The 16,819-nt window shown below is 37.6% G+C and overlaps 1 pseudogene; it reads right to left on the reverse strand.

Annotated features, from left to right (window-relative positions):
- Positions 1-2,725: 2,725 nt before the first annotated feature.
- LOC141649804 (uncharacterized) lies at positions 2,726-5,247 on the reverse strand (annotated as a pseudogene).
- Positions 5,248-16,819: the final 11,572 nt, after the last annotated feature.

Consider the following 16,819-nt stretch of genomic DNA (forward strand, 5'->3'; position numbering starts at 1 on the left):
ACTCGTCTTCCAATTCTTTACCTAAACAAACAATAAAAACACAACAATAAGTATAAATACCGAATTTGTGCCAAAATTCGTCTTAAAACAACTTCAAGAAAACTGAAATTAAAACATACTAGGTTGTAGATCTCGACGAGAGGATTCCGGAAATGTAAATTTTGCGAAAATCCGATAAGAAATGAGGAAGTTATGTCAAATTTTGGCTTGATTTAGGTATAAAATGGTGTTTGGAAGGTTTTGGTAACTTGAGGAAGATGAACAAAGGCAAAAATCAGAAAAAAGAAAGGTAGGGGAAGGGGATGCCGCGGGTTAGGGGAGAAAGAGAGGAAAAGAGCGGGTTTGAGTCGGGATTTTACGAGTCGGTTTTGGCTCGTTTCGATAATAATTAGAACCGTTGGTCAAATACAAATTCCGACAAGACCAAAGTTCTTAAACATGAGATTACAAGAAAATTGAGTATTCATACGACCCATTTCCAAAATCGTTTACCCAATGTTCAAAACAATTGTCATTTTTCCCCCCGATACGCCCTTATTTCGAAATAAAAAGTTTTACACGGTTTAAACTATTTTTAAACATTTCGAAACTATCAAAATAAATACTTTTCTTCAAAATATAATAAAATTATATTTATTTGAATTATTTTTACTTTAAATACATTAATGTCAAATTTTACTTGATTAATTAATTATTTTCGAAATATATTAACGGTCCGAAATTACGGGGCGTTACAGTTATTTTGGCAGACTGCGGTTTTTCCTGTGGCAGAAATTTGCGAGAGCCATAACTCTCTCGTTTCTTGGTCAAATAAGGCATGCGACCTACCGTTGGAAAGCTAAGATCACAAGATTTCACCACCACTTGGCCTTGCATCAATATGAGCTCTAGAACTCCAGATATACTCGTTTGAAGTTGACCCTTGTGAAATCGAGTTTTCAATTCTTCATTTTGGCTCTTGTTTGTGCATGCCAAGGCTTCAATTCTTCCTTTTACTTGCTTCTCTTGACTTTGCACTTATTCCCTTGGCTTATCTTTGCCTCTCCTCCTTCACCTTGGTAAGTTATAAGCTAAGACTCTAAAATTACAACCAAAGCGCAAACCGACATATTACAACAAGTCCAACTAAAACCCGGTATCAAGCATGTTTATTGTGATAACATTAACCTATTGACTCGTCATAATTTGACACTATCACCAACACAACCATTTACAAATGTAGAGAAGAGCTTTAGAGAATACAAGGAGGCGATCCCAAGCGAAGTAGCCAAGGAAATAGAAATGCTGTTTCAGACTTGTGAAGTGCCATGAAAGAGGATGATGTGGCAGAATTTAAGGCAAAGACTGATGCCGCCAATAAGGCAGTCTCGAAGATTGAACAGCACATGTCTGGTGATGGTGCTTAACTGCTTTTTTTTTGTGGGAATCAGACCTAAGAAGCCGAGTAAGGAGGCTAATAAGAGGTAGATCAGATTCTAACTGGAGTTTAGTTAGTTGTTGTTTCTTTTATAGTTAGACATTAACTATATCGTTTATTTTCAGATTATAAAAGAGCAAGAGGAATACGCGGAACACCTAGAAGGCGGCGATGGTGCTGATAGCAGTGGTGGTGACGACTGACTGGTAAAGATGAGGATGATGACGAATACACTTGGCATTTAGCTGATTTGTTTTGATTGATATTCTCAGGTACGATTTTTAATCGTTATTGATATCTCCAGATTATTTGGCAATAATTTATATGTACGAGTTCGAATTCTTAGTTTGTTTTTTTTTGTCATAATGGGTTTTTATTTATGTTTTTTTGATGAGTTTGATGGGTTTGGGTGTGATTTGTGAGGAGGAAGATGAGGGCGGTAGTAGTCATGGGTTTGGGTGTGATTATTTGGCAATAATTTATATGTACGAGTTCAAGGGCTGATTTCTATTATTGTTATTTCTTGTTTATTATGGAATACTCGGTACTCTTTACTTTGTAAATCAAGGTATGTTGATTTGCTGAGTGACCTGGTAATGGCAGAGGTTATTTTAGACAACTGAATGGCCTAGAGGTTATGATACTGTCTTTCTCAATTTACATGGCTATATCTGATTTGTGCTAGGTTTCTGACAAAGGAGACATCATGTTTTGGATTAGCCACCCTCTCGCACAGATGGAGAAGAGGTCACGTACAGAGGAGTGGTAGGAGGCGGATGAGCTGAGAGCAGCGACAACAGCGTTTTATGATACTTATCCGTAATTAGAGCAGCGACAGCAGCGTCATCGGTGAATTGATTAGTGGGTTCATTCTCAGGGGAGGAAGGAGATAATATAGAAACAAAAAAAGTGTACTTTGGACCCCATTTCTTCTCCATATGTTGGGAGTTTATTTAGGTTTTGACGACGATTATGTACATCAACAATTTTCACAATATGAATGTTATGATTATTATATTAATATTTTTACCTTTTTCATTCTTCTTTCACTTCAATAACACTACTCCTAATTTAGACACTTTATCAATAACATTCTTATAACACTTACTTTTCACTATTTCCTATACCCCACCTTTTATATTCTCTTTTATACATTAATATTTATTCTAATTACTACTATTAAAATATAACTTATTTTGTTACTTTATAACCCACAAAATATAAAAATAAAAATTATTCTTAATAATTCATAAAAAATTTAAAAATACAATACGAGTACATTAATAATAACAAAAAAAGAGGCAAAACTAATACATTTCTTAAAATAAAAATACAATTCTTAAAATAAAAATAAAATATTAATCACCACTACCAAATTTTTGCCATATATGCTCGATCAAATCGCGTTTAAGAGCATTATGAGTTTCTCTATTTTGAAGTCGTGATTGATTGTTCATATAAGTTGATAGACTTGCAATTCGTTGAGTTGAATATGTGGATGGTTGACTATTATCGTCATCAAGATCTTCCCCATCAAAGTCAGTATTATCATATTGGTTAAGATATGTATCTCGTTCGTCCTCTACTATCATATTATGCATTATTATACATGCCATAATGATTTTACCCATGAGATTCGGATCCCAAACTAGACTTGGTTTTTTGATAAATGCGAATCGAGCTTGTAATACACCAAATGCACGCTCCACATCATTTCGGACAGCTTCTTGATGGTGTGCGAACAATTTGTGCTTTTGAAGTACCTGAGTACGAATTGACTTAACAAAAGAAGCCTATGCTGGATATATACCATCAGTAAGATAATATCCCATATTATACTGATTACCATTCACATAATAGTTAACTTTTGGAGCACGCCCCTCTAAGATGTCGTCAAAAACGGAAGAACGGTGAAGTACATTTATATCATTCAGTGAACCCGGTGTTCCAAAAAATGCGTGCCAAATCCATAGATCATAGCTTGCAACGGCTTCTAAAATAATTGTTGCTTTACCACTCCTTCCTGCATATTGCCCTTGCCAAGCAGTTGGACAATTTTTCCATTGCCAATGCATGCAGTCGATACTTCCTATCATACCTGGGAATCCCCTTTCTTCCCCAACATGTAATAATCTTGCCACATCTTGTTCATTCGGTCTTCTTAGATATTGGTTCCCAAATTGTGTAATAACACTATCCACAAACTTGGTGATACATTTTGAAGTTTGTGCGGTGCTCATTCGTAAATACTCATCAACAGCATCACAAGCTGATCCATAAGCTAGAACCCTTATAGCTGCAGTGCATTTTTGCAATGCTGAATGACCTTCCCGACCAGATCCATTTGGTCCTGGCTGAAAAAATGTATCACTTGCGGTGACAGCTTCCACTATTCGAAGAAAAAGAGGTTTTCGCATACGAAATCTACGCCTAAATATATGATCAGGGTAGACAGGATTATCATGAAAATAATCTTTGAACAACCGTATGTGACCTTCCTCCCGATTTCTTTCATAGTATCTACGCTTTTTTTAGGGATATGATTTGAAGGTTGTAAAAATAGATTTGAATTGGAACCTATCATATCATCAACCATGTTATCCATGTGACGATTTTGTTGCATATTTCTTGTTTGTCGTTCATAGAAATCTCTCATTCTTTTATCAAAAGAAATGATATTGGAATCATTTAAGTTTGTTTCATTTTCAGAATCAGACATATTTTTAGTTGAGAGAAAAATGTAGGTAATAGATTTTGTTGAATTGTATATCATATACTTCCTCCGTTCCATTGAATTGTTTACGTTTGCTTTTTGGGCACTATTCATAAGTGAGAAGAATCTTCAATATAACTTCTAATGTATAACATAAAAGATAGTCATGTGAGATCTTGTTTAAATTGTCTTACCGAGTGCATTATGAATATCAAATTTTTATAATTTTCAATGATATGTAACTAAGGATATGAACAAAAGAAAACAAGCATTGGCATACGTGCATAAAGCAAACGTAAACTATCATATGGAACAGAGGAAGTATATTCTAAGAGTCAAGCATGTTATATAGATATTAGAATACTGAAACACAATAATTTAGTTTGTCATTATGTTAGACATGAAGTGATGTTACAATGACAAAGAAACTGAAGCACACTGCACTAAAATGATGTGACAATACAATGACAGTAAAACTAAGACATTACACTGACAATAAAAAGAGATGACAATACACTAATTGAAATGAAATGACAATACACTGACTTGGAACGAAATAATAATACACTACAATTGAAATGAAGTGACAAATACACAATTAAAATGTTTTACCCATCACTTTCTCTGTAAGATCTTCTATCATGGCTTCTTGTGCAGGAGTTAAATGGGTTTTTACCAATAATGTGTTCAGTATTGCGGCATAACTCTTGTGCTTCTCAGCTTCATCTCTTTCCTTAGTAAGCATAGCCATTTCTTGAATTTGCCTTTCCTTCAATTCGAGCTCTTTTTCTCTTATCATTCTCATAGCACGATACTCTTCAGTAAACTCACTATTGTGTGAAGATTCTGTAACTTTCTGCTTTCCTCTTTTCTTCTTAGCAGCATCCCTTCCTTGAGGACGACTAATAGTACTAGATGTAGGAACACTAGTTGGAGTATCAAGATTTGTAGGGATTACATAGTCTCCATCTTCATTAGTTTTTGATCTTTTTGTGCTACCTTCACTTTCTTGAATGATATCATCGCCTTCTTCCACGTACTGATTGCCTCCCATATCCATTCCCGTTGGAACTTCCCTTTTTTTTAGTTTACTCATCACTTCTTCAAATACTGCCATATCATTGAAATTTTACTTATTCACTTGAGTATATTGAGCATGTGCGTCTTTCTTAACATCACTCATGCTCATTCCACTTGATTTTCTCGCGTATGCTTTCCTATAACAAGCAACCCACGAATTGACGTTTTTACAAATTCTTTGATGACGACCTTTCATCGAATCCAAATTTCTCTCGCCAATTTTATCTGGATTTTCTCGTCGATATTGTTCATACATTTCCATCACCTTTGCCCACAAACCCTCACCCTTTTGATTATTACCTTTAATCTCATCACAACTATAATAACACCATGATTTCATAAGAACCATATCCTCCTCAGCACTCCATAAACTAGGGGTAGATTGTTTTCTAGATTTTTTTTTGTTTTTCTTGATTCTCTTGAAATAAATTTCTTGAGATATTTTGAGAAACTTGAACATTTTGAAAATTTGATTGATCTTGGGAGGTTGGATAAAATTGAGGGTTCTGATAATATGGGGGAGTTGGAAAATTATGTGCATTTGGATTAATTTGAGAGTTTATTTGAGAGTTTATAGTATAATTTTGGGGTAATAAAGAACTATGGTAATTTGTAAAATCAAAATCAAAACTTTGTGAGTTTTGATTTTGTGGAGAATTTGAGGTATTTCCAAAATTAGGGTCATTAAGATCCATAATTATTGAAATGGTTAATTTTTAAGGAGTTATATGTGGTATTTTGGTTATTATAAGCTACAGAGGAAAAATATGGATTTTTTTGTGATAAAAAATATATCAAGATTGGTCTCTATTTATAGAGCATGAAAAATTATGACTATCTATGTAATTATTTTTTATTTTAATAAAGTTTTTTTAAAAAAATAGAGCCGTTACTAATTTGTTGTACATTTACAACGGAAAGAAATCTGCATCCATTTTGCTTTTTAAGTTGAAAAAAAATGGTCCAATCATATATAGACATGTGGCGTGGGGAGAGAGAAATGGAGTGTCACAACCTTAGGTTGCTCTGCAACACAATTGAAGACAATGTTGCGCACCTAATTTTAGTTTGATTATTTAATCAATACTTTTTGGTGATTTTTTTTTTTGTCATTTTGTGAAAAAAATCATTGTTAAACATAGTCTAATAAGTAATAAGACCTTCACAAGTTCGCTTAAGTTTGCTTTTGTCCTCTTAATTCTTAATTCAGTGTACCAATGACAAATTGATGACGTATTCAGCATTCTTTATTTTCATTTCAAGCTTTTTTTAGCATGAGAGAGAATCATGTCATTGTCATCGTCTAGGTTGCACGGACACTCCTCCTAATCAGCGTTCCCGTGTCGGACACCCGTGTCAGACACGACACTCGTTGGACACACGTCAAAATGTGTCGGACACTTGTAAAGCCGTGTCTAACTTTCATTTTTTTATTTGGGCACGTGTCCGATACGTGTCCATGGTATTTTGAGCCGTGTCCACGGTATTTGGACACACCTCCGAACGGAATCAAGTTGAATTTAAGGTAAATGGCGAGAATTGTTATATGGTTGAATTTGGTGGGGAAATAAGCTGAATTTGAGACAAATGATGTTTTTTAAACTAGTAATGAGATGTCGAAATAGATTGATTATAAGTTGGTTTTTGATTTTGGAAATGAGAATAAGTTATAATTAACGTAAGTTTTACTTTCACTTATTTAAATTTAATATTCAATACTTTTTCAAAAATAAAATCACACATATATAAATATAAAATATACTTCCTCCGTTCTTATATGATGTACCCATTTGTTGAATATATGAGTGTAGCATTTTAATATAATGGGTACATCATATGAGAATGGAGGAAGTATATTTTATTAAATTTAAATGACGTGTCCCGTGTCCTAAATTTCAAGGGATACCGTGCCACGTGTCCGTGTCATGTCAGTGTCCGTGTCCGTTTTGGTGCAACCTAGGTCATCGTATCATCTATACTTTGGTTGCTTTTTTTAGCATGAGAGAGGACAAATGACCTCATTTTTACGTATATACTTCCTCCATTCAACTCCACTCTATCAATTTGTCTTTTGTACACTATTCACAAATGCCCATTTAATTGCAATTTTCTCTCAATACATAAGTAAAAATATATACATGTGGATCTTGTTTGATTCGTCTTTAAGATAACATTAAAAATGTATAACTTTTATAATTTTTACATATACGTAGTTAACGATATTTATCGCGTAAACACGCGTTGGCAAACGTGAAAAAGCAAAGTGGTAGAGTGGAGTTGAATGGAGGAAGTATGAAATAATCCGTCCTAGTCTCTATTTTCTTCCCTTTGTTTGGGGACACAGATATTAAGACGAGAAATAAAATAAGAGTGTTAAATAAGAAATTGTGGGGTCAAAATTTTAAGAAAAGTAATAAAATATGGGTAAAAGAGTTGGGTGAGATTGGTAATAGAGGAAAGGATGAATAAAATAAGAGAAAAAGTTTCCAAAATAAGAAAGAGAAATAAAACTTGAATAATCTGTTTAAGGAAATAAGGAAGAAAATAGTGAATATGAGGGAGTATAAAATAAGAGAGAAAATATTTTGTCATGACTAAATAAATCATTGGTGTAGTATTAATTAATTCCAACCTTTTTATTAAGTATGGTGTTATTTCGATTTTTGACATTATAATTTACACCGTCATCCATTGTAGATTTTATGAGTCGAGACACAGAGGCAGTTTGAATGTAGGGAGAGTATTACCTTACAAAAGTAATCCAAAACTCAACTAATTCTTTTTTTTTTTTGGTGACGAGGGGTTGAAATCCCCCCGGGCACATGCAATACCCTGCAAACCACGTGTGCCATATAAGACATCCTATTTAGGATGACAGTTTGCAGTAGGAAGTGGCCCTATCACTCCTATGCATGGAATCATTTCGATGGAATCTTCCCAGTGTAACATCAACGTGTCAAAGATACTCATCTAAGTCAAGTCAATCAAAGATAATATTCTTTCACATATTGCTCCATTAAGTTAGGAAACAAATAACCTATTCTTGTGTAGATAAGAATCGTATACAATCCCTCCATCAAAGGAATTTGTTATTCTTGTTACCTAATTAGCTTATTGTAATTTAGTATAATAGATAGGTTGTATAATCATTCTAAATATCAAATACAATTCATTCTATACATAAATCTTATATGGTATCAGGTTCACATCGATCTTAATACTACCTCGTGCTTCCGCCACCCACGCAACAACCATGGTAACCTCCACCATCGACATGACAAGTTGATACTCGGTGCTCTCGTAGCCACCCTCGATGACTCTGTCGCCCCACTCATTCTCGATGCCACGACATCTCAAGATGCTTGGCAAACCCTCGCCACCCTCTATGCCAACCCATCTAGGGGTCACATTCTCCAAATCAAAGACCGTCTCAAACACATCACTCTCGGTGAAAAATCCGTCACTGACTATCTCCTTGCCATAAAATCATGCACGGACCAACTCACTCAACTCGGTAAGCCAATGGATCCCGAGGACATCACGTCACACATCATTAATGGTCTTGACCAAAACCTATACAAGCCCGTTATTGACGATGTCCACGCACGTGATGTCCCCATCACCTTCGATGCATTACACGAAAAACTTATCCACAACGAACTAACTGTCAAACGCCAGCCACCACCCACCCCTTTCACTCCCTCGGGCCACGCTGCTCATCATCGTCCCTACACTCACCCCAACCAACCACGCCATTACCCCAAAAACACTCAACCACGCCCTTCCTACAACTCATCGACTCCCAACCCTAACCACCAAATCGACACCAACCCACCCAACCAGTTTCGTGGCAAATGTCAATATTGCCGCACCACTGGCCATGTTATTTCAGCCTGTCCGGACTTTAAACGTACTTATCCCACTGTTATTTTTCCGCCACCACCCTCTAGGCAGCCTCGTCCCCATGCTCACACCGCTACCACCACCAATGCCACTCCCTCGACCTATCTCATCGACAGTGGAGCGTCTCACCACACCACTAATGATTTGAACACCCTCGCCCTTAACACTGCTTATGACGGTCTCGATGATCTGGTGATTGGCGATGGTTCCTCGCTCCTTATCACTCACATTGGTTCTTTCTCTATTCATTCTCTTTCTTTTAATAATGTCTTAGTTGTACCCAAAATTTCTCGAAAACTTCTCTCTGTTGATCAGTTTTGCAAAGACAATTTCGCTTATGCTATATTCTCACCCGACTCTTTTTATTTTAAGGAAACTATGACGGGGCGAGTTCTTCTTCAGGGGCCCAACCATGAGGGTACCTACATCTGGCAGCCGACCCACCCGCCTTAAGCACACTCGACTAGCATCACCAAATTCAATCTGTGGCACCACCGACTAGGGTACCCGTCTCTTGCCACTCTTAAGCACCTTAATCGTTCTTTAAATTTACGCATTTATGATTTCAACTATTGTTCTGTTTGCTTAATTAATAAAAGCCACAAGCTTCCTTTCTCCGTCTCTACAATCACTTCTAAAGCACCGTTTGATTTTGTTTACTCTGGCGTTAGGACCTCGCCCATTCTCTCAAATGATAACTTTAAATATTATTGATGCGTGTGTTTTATATAAGGTTTTTACCTCATTTTTACACACATTTCTGTACTATTTTACGTAGCTTCTAGCTACAATTACCCCCGAATAGTCTACTTTGGTTTGTCTTGTGCAAATTGCAGGTACGAACCAAAAAGAAGATAAATCGAGCCTAAAATCGTCCCATTTGCATGCATTTATGGAGAACAAGGAGCCGGAGCTTGGAATCTATCATTTTGAAGACGAGCGAGCTGATTTCGGAAGGTGTCATAGTGCCTAACGTGCCAAAATAGCTCGATCGACCACTTTTCTAGTCGAGCGAATGCTTTATATCATGAAGATCACACGATCGAACATAAATATTACTCGATCGAGAAGTCATTATAAGGAGTTACTCGATCGATTGGTTTATTTCCACTCGATCGAAGGGTTTTCTGCACAGTTGCTCGATCGAGCGGTTTTATTCCACTCGATCGAGTGGTTTGTCCCTGTAATTATGATTTTCCGCCTATTTTCGTATGGGCTTTTGTAATTAGGTTTGGATTAGGTTTAGGAAGAGAATTTCGTGTGATATATCACATAGTAGATTGCGTAACTCTTCCTCACTTCATTTTACTCACTGCTTCCCTTTCCTTTACTCTATTCTACTCTAGAACTTGGATTTGGAACTTGTAATCGGTACTACTTTTCCCTTTTCCCTTTTAATTCTTAATTATTGTTCTTAATTCATTTTATTGCTATTATTTCCTCTCTTCTCTTATTTTGCAATTGCTTATTTGAATTTCTCTTGTTTATTAATACCATATTTAATTCGTATTATCTATGCATTGTTGTTGTTGATTTAATGATGGTACGTAGCTAATTCCCCTTTTGCTAAGACTAGGGAATCCATGATCATGAAGGGATAGTAATTGAATTATTAGGTTAATGCTTGTGTAGTCTTTGATGTTAATCGCTTCTTTTAATTGTTTCTGTCTAATTGAGTCGACGCAATTAGGCATTTTATCGTAGTAAACCTTGACCTGGACCGGAAGGTTGGAAAGGGCGAGACTCGTAGCGAGCATTAGGGCACCGTAGTGAGGGCGGAAGCTAAGATATTTGTGCTTTAGAGCGAATTGAGACCGGAAGGAGATATTCACTGCCCCTTAGACCATACTTGCATTGACTTGAGACCTAGATTGCTTGACTGAATGATCACGGTGAACTGACTGTCTTAGCTGCTTTCTCCATATTTGCTTAATCTTTATTCTCTTGATTTCCCTCTCTTTCTTAGTCTCTTTAGTTTAAAACAATCAAATTCAACCCCCCAAATTGGTTACCGTGACGAACTTAGACAAAGCTGACATTTTCCCATCTCCCTGTGGAGATCGACCCGACTTCCCTAGCTATATTAGTTAGAGCCAGTTGGTTATTTTTGATAGGTATACGACTGCCCTGTCAAATTTTGGTGACGTTGCCGGGGAGGTGGCGCAATTTTGTTGCTTTATTTAAGTTTATCTCTCCTCTCAAGGAATTTATTCCTTGAGACTGATCTCTTTTTTGCAAAGTTTTTGATTAGTTTTGCAGGTTATCTGTTCTATAAGAGAATATTGTCGCATCTGTTGCTGGCACATAGAGCTATTTACGGAGTATTGCTCCCCCAAAAGGTTTCCTACTACCCACTACTGAATGGGGAACCTTTGGAATCCACCCATCTTATATACAACTGGTCGAGAGAAATCTCTTCAGGGGAGTACCTGAAGAAGATCCATGAAGGCACATAGAGCTATTTACGGAGTATTGCTCCACCATTCCTCTTGCTGCTGGGGTGACACAAGACAGAGTGAAGGGAGTCCTCTTTCCCTTCTCTTTAGCTGATGATGCCCGGGAATGGTTGAGGGATTTAGACAGGGAACGGGTGTGTGGCGACGGAGTTCCTTGCCTTGGCCTTTTACAGGCGATATTTTCCACCACAACGCACTAATGCGTTGAGAGCTCAGATTACTGCATTTGAGCAATTGTCCACTGAAGACTTGAATGGGGCTTGGACTAGGTTCAAGAAGCTCGTCCGTTCTGTGCCTCATCACGGTTTCAAGCGTTGGTTCCTATGTACCCAATTCTACAACGGGTTATATCCGGACCAGAGAACTATCCTCGATAATGTAGCGAAGGGGAGATTCACGAAGAATGTAGAGGATGATCAAGGGTGGCATCTTATTGAGGAAATGGCCATCCATGTTCCCGAATATGGAAATCCTCGAAGAAGTAGGCAAGTTAACGAGTTGGTGACAGCTGAGGTGGCAAGTCCTAGCAAAAGTCTAGGTAGTGCGGAGATTACGGAGACTATGGGTGAGCATGCACAAGTTTGTGCTATTACTGAGTATGTGGAGATATGCGGTAGATGCGGCATGGAGGGGCATGACCCCATTGGTTGTATGGCGAGAATAGAGGGCGTCCTTGCTTATCAGAAATACAAGCAATGAGTTCCTTTTTCTCAATTATATGAAGAGATGACGAATGTTTCTACTCTTTCTAGGCAAATACCGCAACCAGACCCCTCTTCTACAAATGGGGAGATCGCCGAACTGAAATCCTTGGTTTTGAACTTAACACAACAGTTTGGGGAGAAATGCAACAAGGATGATACCGCTATCGTGGAGTTAAGAGAACAAGTCGCGCAGTTAACACTCGCAAAAAATCAAGCTAACCATCCACCGTCATGCGACCCAATTAATGCAATAAATCTCCAAAGTGGCCTTGCTTATGAGGGGCCAAAACTACTAGAAGACGGGGTTGTGACAGCTGATAATACCCCGGAAGATGATTTGGACGAGTTTCTGGACGATATTCTTGCTGCATGCTGTCCCAGACACTCGATCGAGTGAAATTTCTACTCGATCGAGTGGAATAATCCATTCAGGTACTCGATCGAGTGATAACCTTACTCGATCGAGAGGTGCCCAATTTATAGATGGTCGATCGAGTAAAAATTCCTCTCGACCGAGTGAAAAAGATGAAGCAGTCACTCGATCGAGTGAAAAAGATGGTCGATCGAGTAAGCCTGAAATAGAAGAGCTCGATCGAGTGGTTTAAACAGCTCGATCGAGTAAATTCCAAGATAAAACCACTCGATCGAGTGAGGAAAGTACTCGATCGAGTGCCAGAACCAGCGGAGACCCTATTTTAACATCTAATTCCGCTACCGTGTCATCTTCCCCTGCTGTGAAGACGTCACGCACTGATAAAGGTAAAGAGAAAGTCTCGGGTCCACTCATTGCTACCAGAGTACCCTTTCCAGGTCATCTGAAGGACGCAAAGGTTGAGCGACAGTACGGTAAGTTTGTGGACATTGTCAAGAACCTCCGGGTAACTGTCCCTTTTACCGAAATTATTACCCAGGTACCTACTTACGCTAAATTCATGAAAGATATTGTGACGCGTAAGAGAGAGCTAAGTGAATTTGAGACCGTTTCATTTATGGAAGAGTCTATTAATTTACTTTTAAATAAGGCTCCACCTAAAATAAAGGACCCGGGTAGCTTCTCTATTACCTGTATTATAGGCAATGAGGTAATTGATAAGGCTCTTTGTGATTTAGGAGCCAGTGTCAGTGTCATGCCCCTATCTATCTGCAAGAAATTGAATATGGGTCACCTTAAATTGACTAACATTACCCTACAGATGGCTGATAGATCTGTTAGGCGGCCCTTGGGTGTCTTGAAAGACGTGCCTGTAAAAATAGGCAAGCTCTTTATACCAGTAGATTTTATTGTTCTAGACATTGCTGAGGATACCCGGACCCCAATTATATTAGGAAGACTGTTCCTTTGTACAGCTGGGGCCATTATTGATGTCAAACAAGGGCGTTTGACTCTTGTAGTAGGGGATGACGCGATTATTTTCAGTCTGCCTAGCACTTTAGCTCGGCCAATGATAGAGGACACATGTTATTCTGTTGATATTATTGACGAGTCTATTTATGACTTCTGGTCGGGTTCTTTTATAAAGGACCCATTAGAGGCCCTTATGCTTTTGGATGAGTGTGCAGATAACCCAGATGACGATGACGCTGTGTTGGATTTGCTTAAAGATGATTTAGATGAGCGTGAACTCACCGACGCTGAGGGAGAGCAAGTGGAACAAATGATCAATACCCTATGCTCCATTGAGGTAAAGGTACCTGAGCATAAGCCACTTCCCTCTCATCTAAAATATGTTTTCTTAGTGCAAAGCTTGATATGATCAGCTGACTTCTTTGTTAGCTGTGCTTAAGAAAAACAGGAAAGCTTTGGGTTATTCCTTGGACGATATCAAGGGGATTAGTCCCGATATTTGTATGCACAGGATAGAGCTGGAGGAAGATCACAAACCTTGCGACGGGGGTCGGCCACATTTGAATCAGAAGATGCAAGATGTTATGATGGCTGAGGTAATGAAGGTGCTCGACGCAGGTATTATCTACTCTGTTGGTCATTCTAAGTGGGTGAGTCCAGTGCAGGTGGTCCCTAAGAAAGGAGGGACTATCGTGGTTAGGAATGACAAAAATGAGTTAATACCCACTCGAGTAGTGATTGGTTGGCGGATGTGTATAGATTACAGACAGTTGAATGCCGCCACCAAGAAAGATCACTTTTCCCTTCCCTTTATTGATCAGATGGTAGAAAGGTTAGCTTCTCATAAGTTTTTATGCTATTTAGACGGGTATTCAGGGTTCTTTCAGATCCCTATTCACCCAGATGATCAAGCTAAGACTACTTTTACTTGTCCTCAAGGCGTGTTTGCTTATCGTACGATGCCTTTTGGTTTACATAATGCCCCTGCCACCTTCCAAAGGTACATGATGGGGATATTTTCAGAGTATATTTAGCCTATTATGGAAGTTTTCATGGACGATTTTAGTGTTTATGGAAGTGATTTTTCTAACTGTCCGTCTAACCTTGATAAAGTGTTGCTGTAACACCCCGTATTTTATAATAATATTTTATTATAAAAGTATTTTATTAAATTAATTATTTCGAAGTGTAGGATGTATTTTGGAAATATTTATATTTATAGCATCCATTCTCTGTTTTATTATTTCCCGTTTTGATCTACGTTTGGATGGGTTAAAATGTCCGTGCACTAATTAATTATTTTAATTTAATAAATACTTATCATATATAAGCTTTCCTTGCGTTTTAATATGGCTCAATCCGATTTGTAATCAGATACTCCATTGTATGAGCTAATGGACCCAAAACCCATTAGTTATTCCCCTTATAAACAGAATTAACCTAGCAAGCAACTAGGTCAATCCTTTTTCTTTCTCGCGTGAAACATAACCTAGCAGGCAAGCTGCTCTATTTGGTTTCCCGAAGTGCCGCACGACATCCCTCCTCTATTTCTCTCTTTTGTTATTCTTTTCTCCGTTTGACTCCATTGTTGAATATCTTTCCTTCTTCCAAACTCATATACAAATTATATTTTCACAATCCTTCTTCTTATCTTTACAACATATTATTCTCCAAATATTTTTATGAGAATTATTTGTATGGACCTTTAGACCTACGTTTTGGGTCTCCTATTTTAATGGGTAAAGAAGAAGAAGAAGAAGAGTCTTTTATGGTGATTTGATGGATTTGGATTTGGGTATATTCTTTAAAGTCGATTTTTGGGACGTGGACACGTGTTGGAGACAAGGATTTTGTTGGTCGTGTCTTTCTTGGAGGTTTTCATTAATTTGCATCATTAATAATCGCTAATAAGGTAACTAGGTGTTTCTCTTTTAATTGTGTTTATGCCAATTGATGTAATTAATATGATTTAATGAATGCTTTGTATGATTAGTACATGTTTGATTGTTTATTATCATGTTAGTTATGTTTTTCTCATGTTTATATATGTTTCAATGCATTAATTATATATCGTATGTTGTTTATGTGTTTATTATGGGTGTCAAGAGCGTAATCAGGGCTTCCGAATCGAACCCTAGTGGCGGCATGATAGGCGGCCAAGAGTTCTCTTCAAAGTTATAGCTGAAGCTAGTATAACATTGATGATGATTCAAGTGTTATAGCTAAAGTTAATACAACTTTGGGTAGTTATTCTAGTTATGGCTGAAACAGGTATAACCTTGGAAGTATGAATCCAGGTTATAGCTGAATCTACTATAACATTGAAGTACGAGTTAAGGTTATAGCTCGAACTAACATACCCTGAGATTTAAGGCTTAAGGTTATGGTTGGAACTAGTATAACTTTGAGTTTCATGTCAAGGTTATAGTTGAGGTAAGTGTAACTTCAAGTCGTATATGTTGAAGTTATAGTCGAGGTTACTATAACCTCGCATCCAGAGTCCATGTTACGGTTAGGGTTACTATAACATTGAATGGTTATTGTTAAAGTTATAGCTGAAGTTACTATAACATTGGTTACTTATATTTGTTTCATATGTTGTATTTTGTTCAACGTGTTATGTCCTTGTGGTTGCTTATGTCTTTGGTTGCTCTTATTCATATGATAAGTAGGGTAGTCAGTTATACTATCCTATGAGTTGAGTCGTAATGTTGTTCACGCATGTTGCTACAGTCAGTTATACTGTGCATTTGTTTGTTGGCTAGTGGTATAGATGACGTGCGGTATCAGTTATATACCAAACGGAATAAACTAACGCCACCCATTATGGGATTTATTTGGTCTATGTTCGGGGGTGGCGATTCGTCGATTATACGTTCGGGTCCCGAGTGTTGTTCGGTGTACGATTATTGCATCGAGAGGTCTCGCGAGATCTTAGGCACATAGGCGTGATGATACGCTATACATAGTACCGTGGAGTATCGATTATATACTTCACCGACGGAGGAGATTATACGATCCATCGATCGAGTATCGGTTATATCTTTGTGACAGTTAGAGTGTCAGTTATACGCTCGAGCCGGTGTTCGTTTTATACCCTATGCGTATTGTGTGGAAGTATTGGTTATATGCTCTAATCTGTATGACGTGTGGTGTTCACTCTATTCGCTATGCTTTGTTGCTAGCTTTATGCCTTCTGTT

The sequence above is a fragment of the Silene latifolia genome, chromosome 3 (assembly GCF_048544455.1).
Source record: "Silene latifolia isolate original U9 population chromosome 3, ASM4854445v1, whole genome shotgun sequence".
NCBI lineage: Eukaryota > Viridiplantae > Streptophyta > Magnoliopsida > Caryophyllales > Caryophyllaceae > Silene > Silene latifolia.